Source organism: Perna viridis, chromosome 13, assembly GCF_037379345.1.
Source record: "Perna viridis isolate PV_CMFRI_1.1 ecotype Kerala chromosome 13, ASM3737934v1, whole genome shotgun sequence".
Lineage (NCBI taxonomy): Eukaryota > Metazoa > Mollusca > Bivalvia > Mytilida > Mytilidae > Perna > Perna viridis.
In genome coordinates, this window is record NC_142457.1 from 20,314,105 (window position 1) to 20,328,502 (window position 14,398).

General features: G+C 32.7%; 1 protein-coding gene across 1 annotated transcript in view; it reads right to left on the reverse strand.

Annotated features, from left to right (window-relative positions):
• Positions 1 to 13,793, reverse strand: part of LOC148599879 (voltage-gated delayed rectifier potassium channel KCNH8-like) — an 80,897-nt gene extending 67,104 nt beyond the window's left edge. The window contains exons 1-2 of the mRNA XM_088557654.1: positions 13,542 to 13,793; positions 7,826 to 8,090 (exon numbers count right to left, since the gene is read on the reverse strand). The gene's annotated coding sequence lies outside the window, so the exon portion shown is untranslated. The remainder of the gene's footprint in view (positions 1 to 7,825; positions 8,091 to 13,541) is intronic.
• Positions 13,794 to 14,398: the final 605 nt, after the last annotated feature.

Here is a 14,398-nt window from a genome sequence, read left to right on the forward strand (position 1 = left end):
ATAGGGTACCTGGCGTTTTACATGCTGGGGTTGTCAGGCTATAATACGGAAAACCTGACCGCAAACTATAGTGGTGCACCGTGTTGGGAAAGATGCCACGTTCCTCGCACGTTAAAAACACTACTATGGTATTCTTCCGGTCTAGGAACCATAGGGCTCCGCCACAGGAGGCTAAATTGCCCGACCCTACCCACCTCCCTATTTCCAGTGGCAATCAAAATTTCTCGAAACAATTGTCCTTGTGTCGCGTCCGAATTTTTATCTTATCATTTCGTGTTCATTTTATCATCTACTTCATGTTTATCGCCTGAAATATTGCTGCTCGGGCGTTAAACCCCAACAAACAAACAAACAAGCAAACAAATTATTGTCATCAATTTAAAGTCACATAGTCAGTTTATCTACAAGAACAGATTTTTTTTATATCTGAAATGGTAGGAAAAATTAAAAAAGAATGCACACAAAATCGAAATCAAGGACAATAACTCATCGATCTGTTTATAAGTTTGTTGATTTTAGGGAACTTAAAATAATGTCATTTGATAGAAAAAAATTACTGTTATGCTACAACTTATTGTGTTCTGCTTTTATTTACTGAAGCACGTGGTTTCTTGTTGGCCATCTCTCAATCTTTATTAAGTCGCCGACCACGAAGTTGTATGTAGCATAAATCGCCAAATTAATTGTATCGCTTGCTGCGATGATCGTGACAATCAAGTGTTAATAATACTAAAGATGAAAGGATGTCATAAAGTTGATTTATTGAGGTAGAATTAAAAATCGGGTCAAATTATGTTATATCAGAATTATAGTTGTTTTACTGTGTTTCTTCTTCTTCTTATTATTATTATTTCGAATCTCCTGTCATAAAACTCATTGAAGTCTCTGTTTTCTCGAAAAGGCTCATCTGATTGAGACGAAACTTCCCATAAAATTAGAACTAATTTTCGAATGATGCAGAACTGTGAATTTTTTTTTCATTTCTATTTTTTTTTCAAAATGACCGTCGGGCTGAACGTACCCATTTTTACACCGGAATATGAAACTCATATATCACGAAAATTGCTGATGAGAATTTAACCAAACTTGAATGAATTAAACTCAATCATTCTAACAAAACAACAAACATATTGCGTGCGTTTCGGCCGCGATTTTCAAAATGGCCGGCACTGCGGTTATAAATTCAAAATTGTCTGATGTTGATGAAAATTGATATGTAGGTTCTTTAAGGCTAGTCGAATAATAATATGCAGTTCAATTAATTATATGCGTCTCAAAAATAGATCCGAAAACGCGAGGCGACTTCTACATGTTTCGCGGAAACGTTAATTTTAATTTTTATTACTTTTTCATACACAACAAAGATCATAAAGTAACTAAAATCATACATACAAAGTAAGAAAAGCAAATGAGCAACTCGGACTGCACTAAAAACTGGAAACATGGACCAGGTGCACCAGTAGGGTAAGCGTCCTCTTTTTTTCCAGTAACAAATGTTTTGCTTTTCTTTATAATCAGATTATTTGTTTTGTTATCCGCTCTTTGCGTTTTGAGAGTACTGAAAACACATATGGTTTGACACATATGGTATTTGTATAGATAAAAATGAGTTGGAGGTGGCCATTTCTGAAAAGGGTTGTTTATTTAGGTAATAAAAAATCTTCAAATTCCTTGCACAGTTTTGTAAAAATATAAAAACAAATCATTCAGAATATTTTTTTTAAAGTCGGGTATCTTAAAATGATGGACTAATGTGTTTGCTCCCTTTAGGACGCTAACCACGTGATCCGTGTTCCCAGTCGGGTGTCCGTGTAGCTCATTTAATTTTGTTTCTTTCTATTATTTTGGTTATTTAATGTTCTTTGTTGTGAGTGTCTGTTTTCCTTGTTTAGATTTCCGATCGAATCCTGATTCACTTGATCATTCTTTTACATCAGTTTGAGATATTGTTTTGTTCTGATTAGCTGTCTTTGTAAGAATCGGGAAAATGTAATACACCCCAAAAGGGATACATCTTTTTTTTTTAAATTAAGTTGTTTTATGGGTCTATATTGTGAAATATGTAATTATTCATTCCAATCTGCCTGCTTTAAGGATAGAATCAACATTGAAAATCCAATAGATTCTGTACAATTTGAATGCATTCACATTTATCTCCCTTAATTTTGAAATCTACAGTGCATTCTCAATAATTTTTATCTCCTAAGAACACGGGATATATGAAAAATGTTAATTTCTGTTTACTATGGCATTACAAACAAAATATCAAAAATAAAAATATATAGGGTTTTCACTCATGAATCACATTGTGCATGATTCTTATCTGGAGTGTTATTTAAGTATTGCTTTCTCCTTTATCTGCCTTACAGTTTTGAAAAAATACCTTGCCCCCTCCCCCCACCCCGAATGAAAACAATTCGCAATTTTTTAGTCTGTGTGGTAATATCTTAGAATATACCTTCTTAATAAGTATTCCCTTCTCACATGATCATTTAAATCACCTGACTTATTCGTTAGTTTACCGTTTATCCATTTTGTTGTTGACTACAGGCAAATTATGTTTTCCGAATATGTTTATGAATAGTTTAGTTTCCTTTAATTTTCTCTGATCTTTAAAACTTCAAACAGCTTCTATTAAACAATCTTAAATGTGTCGTTAAGATACGAATAATAACTATTAACTATTAACATTTATGGAAAACAACTTCACCTCATCGACTGATTTTTTTTTCCCATCTTATTGATTGATCATGCATGTCAAAAACCCACCAATCTGACAATGAAATATTACTAAAAAGGTTTTTTTTTTATTTGAAAAGACCATTATTTGATTTGCATCATTGGATTTGCTTAGATATTTTTTCCAATAAAATCTTAGAAAAATGAGGTTTTTGACAGAGTCACCTGCCCTTTAAATGTTCATTTTCAGTGTATTTCAAGGCAAGCCTTTCTCTTCATAAACATTTCCAATCACTTTAATCGTAATCCTGATTTTAATTCTATTCTTTTTAATCAAGTTTTCTCTACCAAACATTTAAAAAAGTCCATCGATAATATGAATGTACTGTAAAGTAGGGTAAAGTAGAGCTACCATACCATGCCTCCATTGTTAAACCTGTATAAATAGAATAGTCCCTTTTCTGGATGGACTTTTATCTATGTGTTTTCGTCAAAAATATGAAGTAACCTATACAATTGAAAATGTCGGTAAATGTGTGAAACAAGTGAATAATGGATATTTCTCATATTTATATATTCATTGAATGAAATTATGTCTTTCATATACTTTATGGTGGTCCTAAACAAAAACAAATCTGATCAGAAATATTTGTTTTTCAGGTGTTCTTCAAAACATGAAAAAAAACAGACGCTACAATTTTCCTGTGTATATTAAGGCTCTGTTGTAGCATGTATATATAGTTCATCTAGGTGTTATTCATCCTGAAACGTTGCATAATATGGATTTTTTGTGACATTTTTCAGACCCTTATATATATATCTTTTTGAGGTCATCACTACAGAAGTTTTATGGTCATCATGAACTCATTACTGTGTATCCACCAGCACCATGCGAACTGATTCGTTCAATGTGTCATAATTCATAGTTTTTCTTTCCTCTTTCGTCTACCCTCGCTTTGACCTTTTATGAGTAACTCGGCGGGTGTGTCTAGAAAAGCAGAGAACGCTTACCCTACCGGTGCACCTGGTCCATGCTTGTAGTATTAGTGCAGTCCCAGTTGCTCATTTACTTTTGTTACTTTGTTTGTATTATTTTGATTATTTTATGTTCTTTGCTGTTCGTGTCTGTTTTCCATGTGTTGTCTTTGTCCCTGGATATTCCTTTGATTTCCACTGGTTCCCGTGATTACTCTTTATATTTATCTTTGGCTTTTGTCTCTGAACATATTGCCAATTAGGCTTATTTGTATCTAGATAAATGTGTTCCTAATCTTCACAATCTACCGTTTGTTATTGCGTTCAAGTTATTCATTTATTAGATTTTATTGAATTAGGGGCAACCAATGGCAGACCATATTGATAATTTTATAAGCACCTTATACAGTCGGCCTGTAAGCACACGTAAGCTCTGTTTTCCTTTACATTATTTACATATCTTTTAATAAACCGGCAAAAATAGATTTAATGAAAGGTATTCCGTTTTGAGGCTTGACTTCATAAATAATTTCAATAATAATTAATGCTGTAAAATCAAAGTTGTCAAACTATCGCGATATAGGAATACTTAACAAGTTTCATATTTCCTTCAAGCATGTTTTATGATATAATGATGTTTTTCGTGTGCAAGCAGTATAATTGGATTTCACTATTGCTTCGAATCATGACGATTGGTAGCAAAATGAGATTAATTCAGTAGCACTCCAGCTAAGAATCATTACATGTTTTTGTTTTTGTTTTGTTTATTTTGTTTTTTGTTTTTGTTTTGTTTTTGTTTTTTGTTTTTTTTTTGTTTTTATTTTTGTTTTTTTTTTGTTTGTTTGTTTTTTTTTTTTTTTTTTGTTTTTTTTTTTTTTTTGGGGGGGGGGGGTAAAATGTTAATTTGTGTATTCAAATCTCTTTGTTGTATGTGGCTGTTTCCCTGTCTTGTATTTGTTCTTGTATTATGCTCTATTCATTTCTACTAAAATCTTGATTCCCTTGATTAATCTTCCAAATTGTGATAATTGTTTTGAAAACGTACACATTTTTATTTTTGTTATTAATTTGAATTTCTTTCAAGGATGTTTTATAATATATCTTTGTTTTTCTTTTTTTTTTCAAGCAATACAATTGGATTGCACATTTGCTTCTTATCAAAACAAGTGTTAGTAAAATTAGACGAATTCAATACCACCCAGCTAAGAATCATACAAAATGTGCGCCTTGTTTCTTTATGTCTTTATTTTTGGCATTTTGTTATATTTGTTGTAGAAAGCAGAAATTAAGAATTTGCCTTTCATATAATCCTTTGAACTATAACAATTAATTGTAAAATTAAAATTAAGGGAGATAACTCTTAAAACGACATCGATATACTATATTGATATCAATATGTAATATCTTCTAAGACAAAAACAAACTAGAATGAATAATTATGTAGACACATTAAACAACTTAATAGAGAATGCTGTCCTCATAATGATATTCAAAATAAAGTAATAGCTTGATTTCAGTCTGACAGGACGTTACGCCATGTTGTACCTTTCATACAGTGCAAGATAGTTTTGTAATTACATCACTAAAATTATCATACGAGCTTCAATTATAACATAAATTAGAATCCGATATGCCATACGAATATATTTTTCTTGCTTAAGCCAGACAGTCCGCACCACAATTAAGTAAAGCGGGGGAAAATATATATATATATATACACAAAAACTGTCTCTTATGAACATACATTGTTTGAATGTATGTTACACGATGTCACATAGATTATATTGTCGAGTCTTTGGTCTTTGGTCTTGTGTGAAGTAGTTCATCATTAAACATATCATCCCATTCTAAACGAATAATAAAATGATTAAAATACACGTTACTTTTCAACCATATAGCAGTAATAAAATTTCCAAGAAAAACTTTACATTTTACAAGTTTTAGACAGAGTCTGCGAAAGAAACCGATTCTCCTTCAAGCTATTCTTCATTTAAAGAACTTCTATACTCACTATGGTAAAGTTTACATGTTACCATCTCAAGTGGAAAAATTATTTAAACCATTCATTACTTGAGGATAATCTACATTTTTATGTACATGGTAAAACCATTTTGTGAAGGTCCCAGGCTAACTCCGTTAGAATTTTTTGTAATATACGTGTTGATTTTGTGAATAGCAATAGGCACAGCGGGACATTTTGTTCATTTTTTATATTTCGAGGAAGTCTCTAAATTTTCAAAATGTTCAAAAGGAAACTAATGCGACTTTGTATTGAAGCATAAGTCTGGACTGTGAGTGTGTATTGAAGCATTATTCTGGACTGTGAGTGTGTATTGAAGATTAGTCTGAACCGTGAGTGTGTATTGAAGATTATTCTGAACCGTGAGTGTGTATTGAAGCATTATTCTGGATTGTGAGTGTATTGAAGATTAGTCTGAACCGTGAGTGTGTATTGAAGATTAGTCTGAACCGTGAGTGTGTATTGAAGCATAAGTCTGGACCGTGAGTGTGTATTGAAGCATTATTCTGGACTGTGAGTGTGTATTGAAGATTAGTCTGAACCGTGAGTGTGTATTGAAGATTAGTCTGAACCGTGAGTGTGTATTGAAGCATTATTCTGGATTGTGAGTGTATTGAAGATTAGTCTGAACCGTGAGTGTGTATTGAAGATTAGTCTGAACCGTGAGTGTGTATTGAAGCATAAGTCTGGACCGTGAGTGTGTATTGAAGCATTATTCTGGATTGTGAGTGTGTATTGAAGCATTAGTCTGAACCGTGAGTGTGTATTGAAGCATAAGTCTGGACCGTGAGTGTGTATTGAAGCATAAGTCTGGACCGTGAGTGTGTATTGAAGCATTATTCTGGATTGTGAGTGTGTATTGAAACATTAGTCTGAACCGTGAGTATGTATTGAAGCATTAGTCTGAACCGTGAGTGTGTATTGAAGCATAAGTCTGGACCGTGAGTGTGTATTGAAGCATTATTCTGGATTGTGAGTGTGTATTGAAGCATTATTCTGAACCGTGAGTGTGTATTGAAGCATTAGTCTTGACGGTGAATGTGTATTATCCAAAGTCATTCGTGAGTTGCCTTTTTAACAAATCCAAGTAATTGCTTAAAGACGTCGGTTAATGTTTCAAATAGAGAGACTTCAAAAGAAGTGAACGGAACAATGAAAACATTGGGTAAAACAATTGCAACGGCTTTTGGTAGTATAACATACTTTCAAAAAATCAATGGATATTGTAATCAGAAGTTTTATCGGAAACATTTATGATCAATTTTGATTAAAACCGATCTTGAATCTGTACTGTCATACAGTCATTTAATATACACAAGTTTCAATGTTAGTTTATACACAAAAATATTCTGAAATATGATACTTAGGTATTGTAGTGGCAAATATGTACGAAAAGAGTTCTGAAGTTATAAGTATATGTTCTCGCCAATACTTGCTACTCATCGATTGAACTAAGTTGTTAGTTCACTGTAATATATTATATATTACTGTCGTTTGTGTTGGTAATTCATCTCCAAAAACGTCAAAAATAAATTGTGGTATTATCTTCACCTGCTAAAGCTTAGTAATTAAATGCAGAACACTGAAAAGCTCAAATCTTCCTACAATTTTGTGAATATAATTTTCCCCACATCAACAGTAAGCATTAAGCATCTTCAGAAACTATTCCATCTGACATCAGCAGGAAGGATTCTGAGACGTTTGATACATTTATAAATCATGAATTGGACTGAAGTGGAAATATTTTTTTAATAAAACTTGTGGTCGGTTGTTCCGAAATTGTCTATATCCGCCGTAATGTTTGTTCTATGGAATTCCCTTCTATTGACTATTCCTATTTAGTATTATTTTGAATGTGACAAGAGTAATCATGGGAACAAAGGTTATAACGGTAATCAAAAGAATGTAATCAAGGGACAAAGACCAGACATGGAAAACAGAAATATACAACAAAGAACATAAAGTAACTAAAATCATACATAAAATGTAACAAAAGCAAATGAGCAACTTGGACTCCACTAAAAATTGGAAGCATGGACCAGATACATCGGTAGGGTAAGCGTCCTCTGCAATTGTGCCGTTACTCTTTCACTTAAGGAAACAACGATTTAAAAACAAGTTATAATGCATTTTAGAGAAAAACGAACCTACCACACTAGATAACGACTCTCAGTATTCTCAGTGTAAATCCTAGCATAATATTTCATAAATATCCAGTGTCTGTTGTGCAAAACACTCATTAAAATTATATATCACTAGACATCCTCGTACTTGCTACTACTTTGACAGCCTTGTAATAAGTGTGTAATGTTACTACATCCGTATAGAACTATTCAATAAATTGCGTGCAATTGATCTGTGTTGACAGGATACTGTGGTTGACAATTCCCAACTGTGATTACCATGGATGTGGTCACTGAAATGGAGTCCCACACGGTTCTTTGATCAAACATGTTTAGTTGTTGTTTTTAATTAGTAGGAGTTAAAATTCAAAACAAAGCTTCACACGTTTATGTACATATAGAATTTCAAATTATTCATTTAGAATTCAACTATTATATACTCATTTCATTGTTCAACATATTGAAGGTAATTGATCCTTTACGGGGTAACTGGAAGCCTGGATTAAGTGCACCAGTAAGATAAGCATCCTTTGATTTTCTAGAAACACCGGCCGTCCGAGGTAGACGAAAGTGGAATGGAAAACTATGACACGGTGAACAAATCAGATCTCGTGCTGCAGATAGATACACCGTACCAATCCACGAGTTCATGATGACGACCACCAAACCTGTGTATGATGACTTCAATCTAATAGTAACAGACCCCAGTTACCGAAGGCTAATTGCAAAACATTTAGCGCGATACAAAAAGTGTGCGTAGTGTCGGCAAAATTAGGCATAACGTATGAGTTGTGATATAACCCCATGCATGTGTTGAAGGAAATTTGCCACAGATGAAAGGAAAGATGGCAATGTAGAATGAAAATTCATCGCGTTTGTCGTAAAGTTTGGTCAATATTTTTTGTTTTCCATCGATCTCAAAGTGTAGGTTAAGATATGAGTTTGACTGCGGAGTGTCTGTAGTGTCCTTAATTTCGAGATCTTTGGGGTCGATGCCATGTATGAAATCTTCGAAACTAGGATTGTTTAACGGAAACTGAAATCAAATGATCTGCCTAAACGATATTTCTTCCTTTCAGACCGAATGGGACAAAAGAAAATTGTAATGTTAGTGTAATTTTATGCAGAATGAGCCAGCAAATTCAAAGTTTCATAAATTATACCAGCATAAGTGACTTCATCATGTAAGTCCTGAGTTGTGTTAGGTAACGTTGCAGGTCAGTACATTCTCTATAAACTAGCTGTAAAACTCCACTGTTGACGGTATAATAACAATCACATTAAGATATTCTAGGTCTATAGATATTTTAAATTTATACAGTCATTCAATCTTCGAAAAGAACCATGTATTAATTTATAAGAGATTGAGCATTACATTTGATTTGCATTTGCAATCTGTTTTTATTCTGTTACATTTATTTTTCAATTCATTTGCATGTGTGTAAAAGTTATGGTCATTTATATGATACTTTAATGTTTTATTTGGTTTTAAGGTTTTACATTGATTTATTGACAAACATTACCCTAAACAGTGAAACCAGAACTGAGAATGGATGGTAAGTTTGATATCGTAGATGATTTCAAGATAACATTCGGGGAATGTGGATCATTTTAGAGGATAGAAGTGTTTAAAAAAATCATCAAGAAATTAATAGCTTTAGAATAATGGATTGTGACACTTATGCCGTGTATGATACTAGAACCATGAACCATGTTTTTTTTCGTCCATGACTTCAAAATGTTATTTATGCTTTAATTTGTACATAAGAATATTGTTTTTTCTTTCAATCAGTATAGGTAGGTTTTTAAAGCAAGACTAACTGCCATTTCGCTTTTTTACAAAGAAAACAGATTGCATCATTAATAAATTATCCATTGAACTCTTATGAAAACTTATTACAAACAGTTCGTCATCAATGCCCAAACAATTAGTCATCAATCCCTTATCAATCAGTCAGAAATCGCCAAAACCGACGACAATATTGTGTGATATACTGACTATCAATCAGTCAGAAATCGCCAAAACCGACGACAATATTGTGTGATATACTGACTATCAATCAGTCAGAAATCACCGACGACAATATTGTATGATATACTGCTGTATTAGTGATATACTGACTATCAATCAGCCGTATTAGTAGCATATATAGGATTTGGTACAATTATTATCAATCCGGGAAATATTTTCTCATAATTAAAAACAAAGGCAATAACAGAGTCTCTGGAACTTATAACTACTAGTATTAAACTTGCCTTTTTATCGTTCACTATACATAAAAAATGAAGGAGTTTCTAGAATATTGCAAAAATAAATAATGATGTACAAATGATAAAATTACAATACTTTATTAGGCATTATAACATCTGATGAGAGTAATACTTAACTATATTTAGAATTAAATCATCAGGATCACATGTCCTGCTGACAAATTAAACACATTATTTTATCTGCGGCAACATCCCTTCGGCTCCTGCGTATGGAGTGTTCATATCACAACTCATACGTTATGCCAGAGCTTGTCGAAACTACGCAGACTTTTTGTATTCTGCTAGAACTCTAACAAATAGGCTTCTGGAACAGAGTTATGTTGCTACAAGATTGAAGTCATCACTACAGAAGTTTTATGGCCGTTATCATGAACTCGTGGATCGTTATGGTGTATCCATCAGCACCATGAAAACTGATTTATTCAACGGGTCATAGTTTTCCTTCCCTCGTTTGTCTACCCCGGACTTGACTTTTTATGAGCAACTCGGTGGGTGTTTCTAGAAAAGCAGAGGACACTTACCCTACCGGTGCACCTGGTCCATGCTCCCAGTTTTTAGTGGAGTCCGAGTTGCTCATTTACTTTTGTTACTTTGTATGTATGATTTTAGTTACTTTATGTTCTTTGTTGTGTATGTCTGTTTTCCATGTCTGGTTTTTGTCCCTGGATTACATTCTTTTGATTACCGCTATAACCTTGGTTCCCTTGATTACTTTTTCAATTTTTGTCAGGGGCATGGAATAATTCAGGACAGCTCTAGCATAGCTTAAGTGGAAGATATCAGACCTTTATTTCAAGTTTATACCAATTCAGACGGTTCGTGCAATAGCCATAATAAGGCGCACATAACTCTGGACAATCTTATCAACAAAAGATACTTTATTTACCCAGATTTTGCGGATATATCTTAATTCCGAATCCTAATAAAGTTTTATAATTTATATGACAAAGACGTACCTGAATCTAATACTTAATTTCATTTTTACGTCTTTTTTTAGGTTAAGCATTCACTGAAATTAAAATAGTTACAGTATATTTATTTTTGATTTTGTTTCTAGGTATATAGACATGCACCAGCGCATCTTCCGAATCAGAAAGAAACAGAATACATACATAGTAGATTTTGTAGACTTTAATATTCTGATCGTTTTCCCAATTTGGTATATTCTATATTGTAGCCTTCTATCACTATATTTCTTAGCTTTATGTGGATGCAAATTCAACACCAGTTAGACAAACTACACTATAAAGATTTCTAAAGATTCTGCTTTTGAACAATTTTTAACAATTTTACCCGGGAAATATTTCTGTGAATGTCATAAAATTAGTGTTCCAGAAAACAGCTTCAAACTATTCTACTCAAAAAGAGTTCTTTCTGATGCTGCAATAAAACAATTCCTAACGGTTTTGTCCTAAAACTATTCCCTACTGTTGTAAGCCTGATAACTTTGAACCATGAATTTTCTATCCTTGACAATTCTAGAAACATAAGCACTGACAGAAAATTATTAGAGAAGTTAAATGTTATTAGAGATTACAAATAAAGATGTGAAGATGCATTAACATGACAAATCATTGTTGTTTTTACATGCAGTGTTTAAATGTTTGAATCTGACATAGGAGAAACATCTTTTCTATAGGATAATAATTTAGTTGATCTTCAACAAAATTTTTCATTGGTTCGTTCTCTATGAGCAACCAAAATTATAGCTTGCTTTGGTACCGTGTCACCCTTTACAGCAATTTGTACAAAGTTCGCGATTCATATAATCAAAAACCACAAAACAAAGACTTGATGAAAAACATAATAAATACAAATTATTCATGTTATAAATAGATAAATAAGTTTGTCTAACACAATATCGTAAATAAATAAATATATAAACTTCGCATATAATCACAGTGTCCCTGGTTAGTTTATGCAATGCAGACACTGCACACCTATACTTCTTATAATTCTGTAACGATATTGTTAATGCTGACTATGTATTAAGTACGCCTTGACAAAATGAAATTTAATTTAGATTCAATATTAATACTGAAAAAGGCGATTGTTATCAGGCTCCATTGCAGTGGAAAACACACGACCACCCCCCTTTCTATACAGTTTTATATTTATTTGTTAATATGTCCATAATTGGTGGTAAAATGGCGTATAGGAATGTCAGTGTTGAAAGGTCTTCAAATTTAAATAATTTAAAAACCGTGGGATGGTACATAATTATAAATCTTGTCAGATAACTCATTTACAAAGGCATATATTCCAATAAACACCTATATACGGAAGTGTCGTGGGAAATGTTATCGCCTTTGATAATCAAAAGATTTCCTTCTTTACATTTATTATTTTATTGTTCGAGCACAAGTTCTTTGTGTTTCAAATAAGTATTCGATATTTATTCTTTAAGTATAGAAATATCAAAGATAATTGATTTTTCGGCATTATAGAAAAAGAATCGTTATTATGTTAGGCTGTGATAAAATTTAAATGTTGAACGAGCGAGATAAAAATAAATTTCTAAAAATTGAGAAATTAGAAGTACAAAAAAAAAACAGAAATTGAAAAATTCAAATTCACTAACAAAGAGTTATGGTAGCAAAATGTCTTTCTTATTGTGTTAAAAATTTCCTTGTATCAATTTACTTATTATAAAGGAATTTTAATTTAACTTTATTTTACTTATCCAGCGAAGCACCAATTCCCTTAAACGATTTATCAGGTAATATAATAATCTTTTTATGTATTTTACACCATCCGGAAATAACTTGGTGGAAGACCTTACGTCAAAATATATTACAGAAGAAGTAACTGTCAATGTATCATCGAAATAGAGCCTTGTTTGAATCCTTAGCACAAGAGAGCCCCTTGAACCCTACATTGCTGTGTTGAATCCCGTTAGAGAGCCCTTTGAACCCGCCATTACCGTGTTGAATCCTAAGCGTTAGAGAGCCCCTTGAACCCTACATTACTGTGTTGAATCCTAAGCGTTAGAGAGCCCTTTGAACCCTACATTACTGTGTTAAATCTTAAGCGTTAGAGAGCCCTTTGAACCCTACATTACTGTGTTCAATCCTAAGCGTTAGAGAGGTTTTTCGTTTGTTTCAGTGTGTGTGTGTGTGTGTGTTTGTGTGACTTCCTTAATTCTTTGGTGATGAGACACCCTAAAGTTTCATCACTTAAATAGTGGATAATAAACAGCTTTAAAAAATCTGATATACACCAAATGGCTTAAAACTCGAAATTATAGAACAAATTAAAATTAAACTAAAAACACGTATGAAATTAAGAATGTTTTTATATACAAGCAGCATGATGTGTACCAATAAAAACAAGAAAACTACTGTCAATATCTGAAACTTGTGAAAAAGTTCTCTGTTGGAGACATCTTTTAGTTTTTTGCACATCCTAATCACGTATACATGTATCACCCATAAGTGTTTTTATCTTCTAAAAATACTTAAACTTGTACTCACTTGCTGTGTAAATCCAAAACCAAAGGCATACTACTTCCGATTTCTATAAACCATCAGCAGCGACCTTGTTCCTATCCAATACATATTTCCTTTGACAACGATTGTGTTCAACTCTGTATTATAAGAACTAAGCCATTTAGTATTCATTTGATTTTTTAGATCTAACAATTAATCTTGTATTCAGAATGTAAGGCTGAAATTAATCTGTGGAGATACGGTGTCAGAAAGTATGTATACTATGATAATTGTGTGTCCTCCTCAATAAATATAAAACAACGCCTTCTCAGACGTAAAGTAATATTATCGCTATTTTGTTTCAAAACCCCTTGATCTTGTTATTTTCAATCTCACGCCAGTCGAGTGAGAATAACAATTATCGCTAGTTTCTATGTCCTCGCGTGACATATAAGAAACAGCGTAGGAATATTTGACGACCAAAATAACCGTCTCTTTGTTTACTACATATGAAATAATGGCTAATTTGTGGCAATATTGTCTAGTCTACAAAGGAAAATGATTAAAACAGTAAATTACCCGATTAGCATGAATACTCCCACCCCAAAAAAACAAACAAACAAACAAACAACAACAAAAAATAAATGCGACAGTCAGAGTTAACTGATTTTTTTTCAAATGAAGTGTATCACATCTGAACAACATACGTGACGTCACGTAGCACGTTGCCGAAAAATAGTCCCGATATGAAAATTTTGCAGCGCTTATAAAACTTACATATTTAGGTCAGGACTACTGAAAATAAAAGAAATCTAATACCTTACAATTCAGCAAAACATCGATGACAGATTATTTAATATTTTTTTTTATCTCGCGGACGTTTCTCATGCTCATCTCATCTG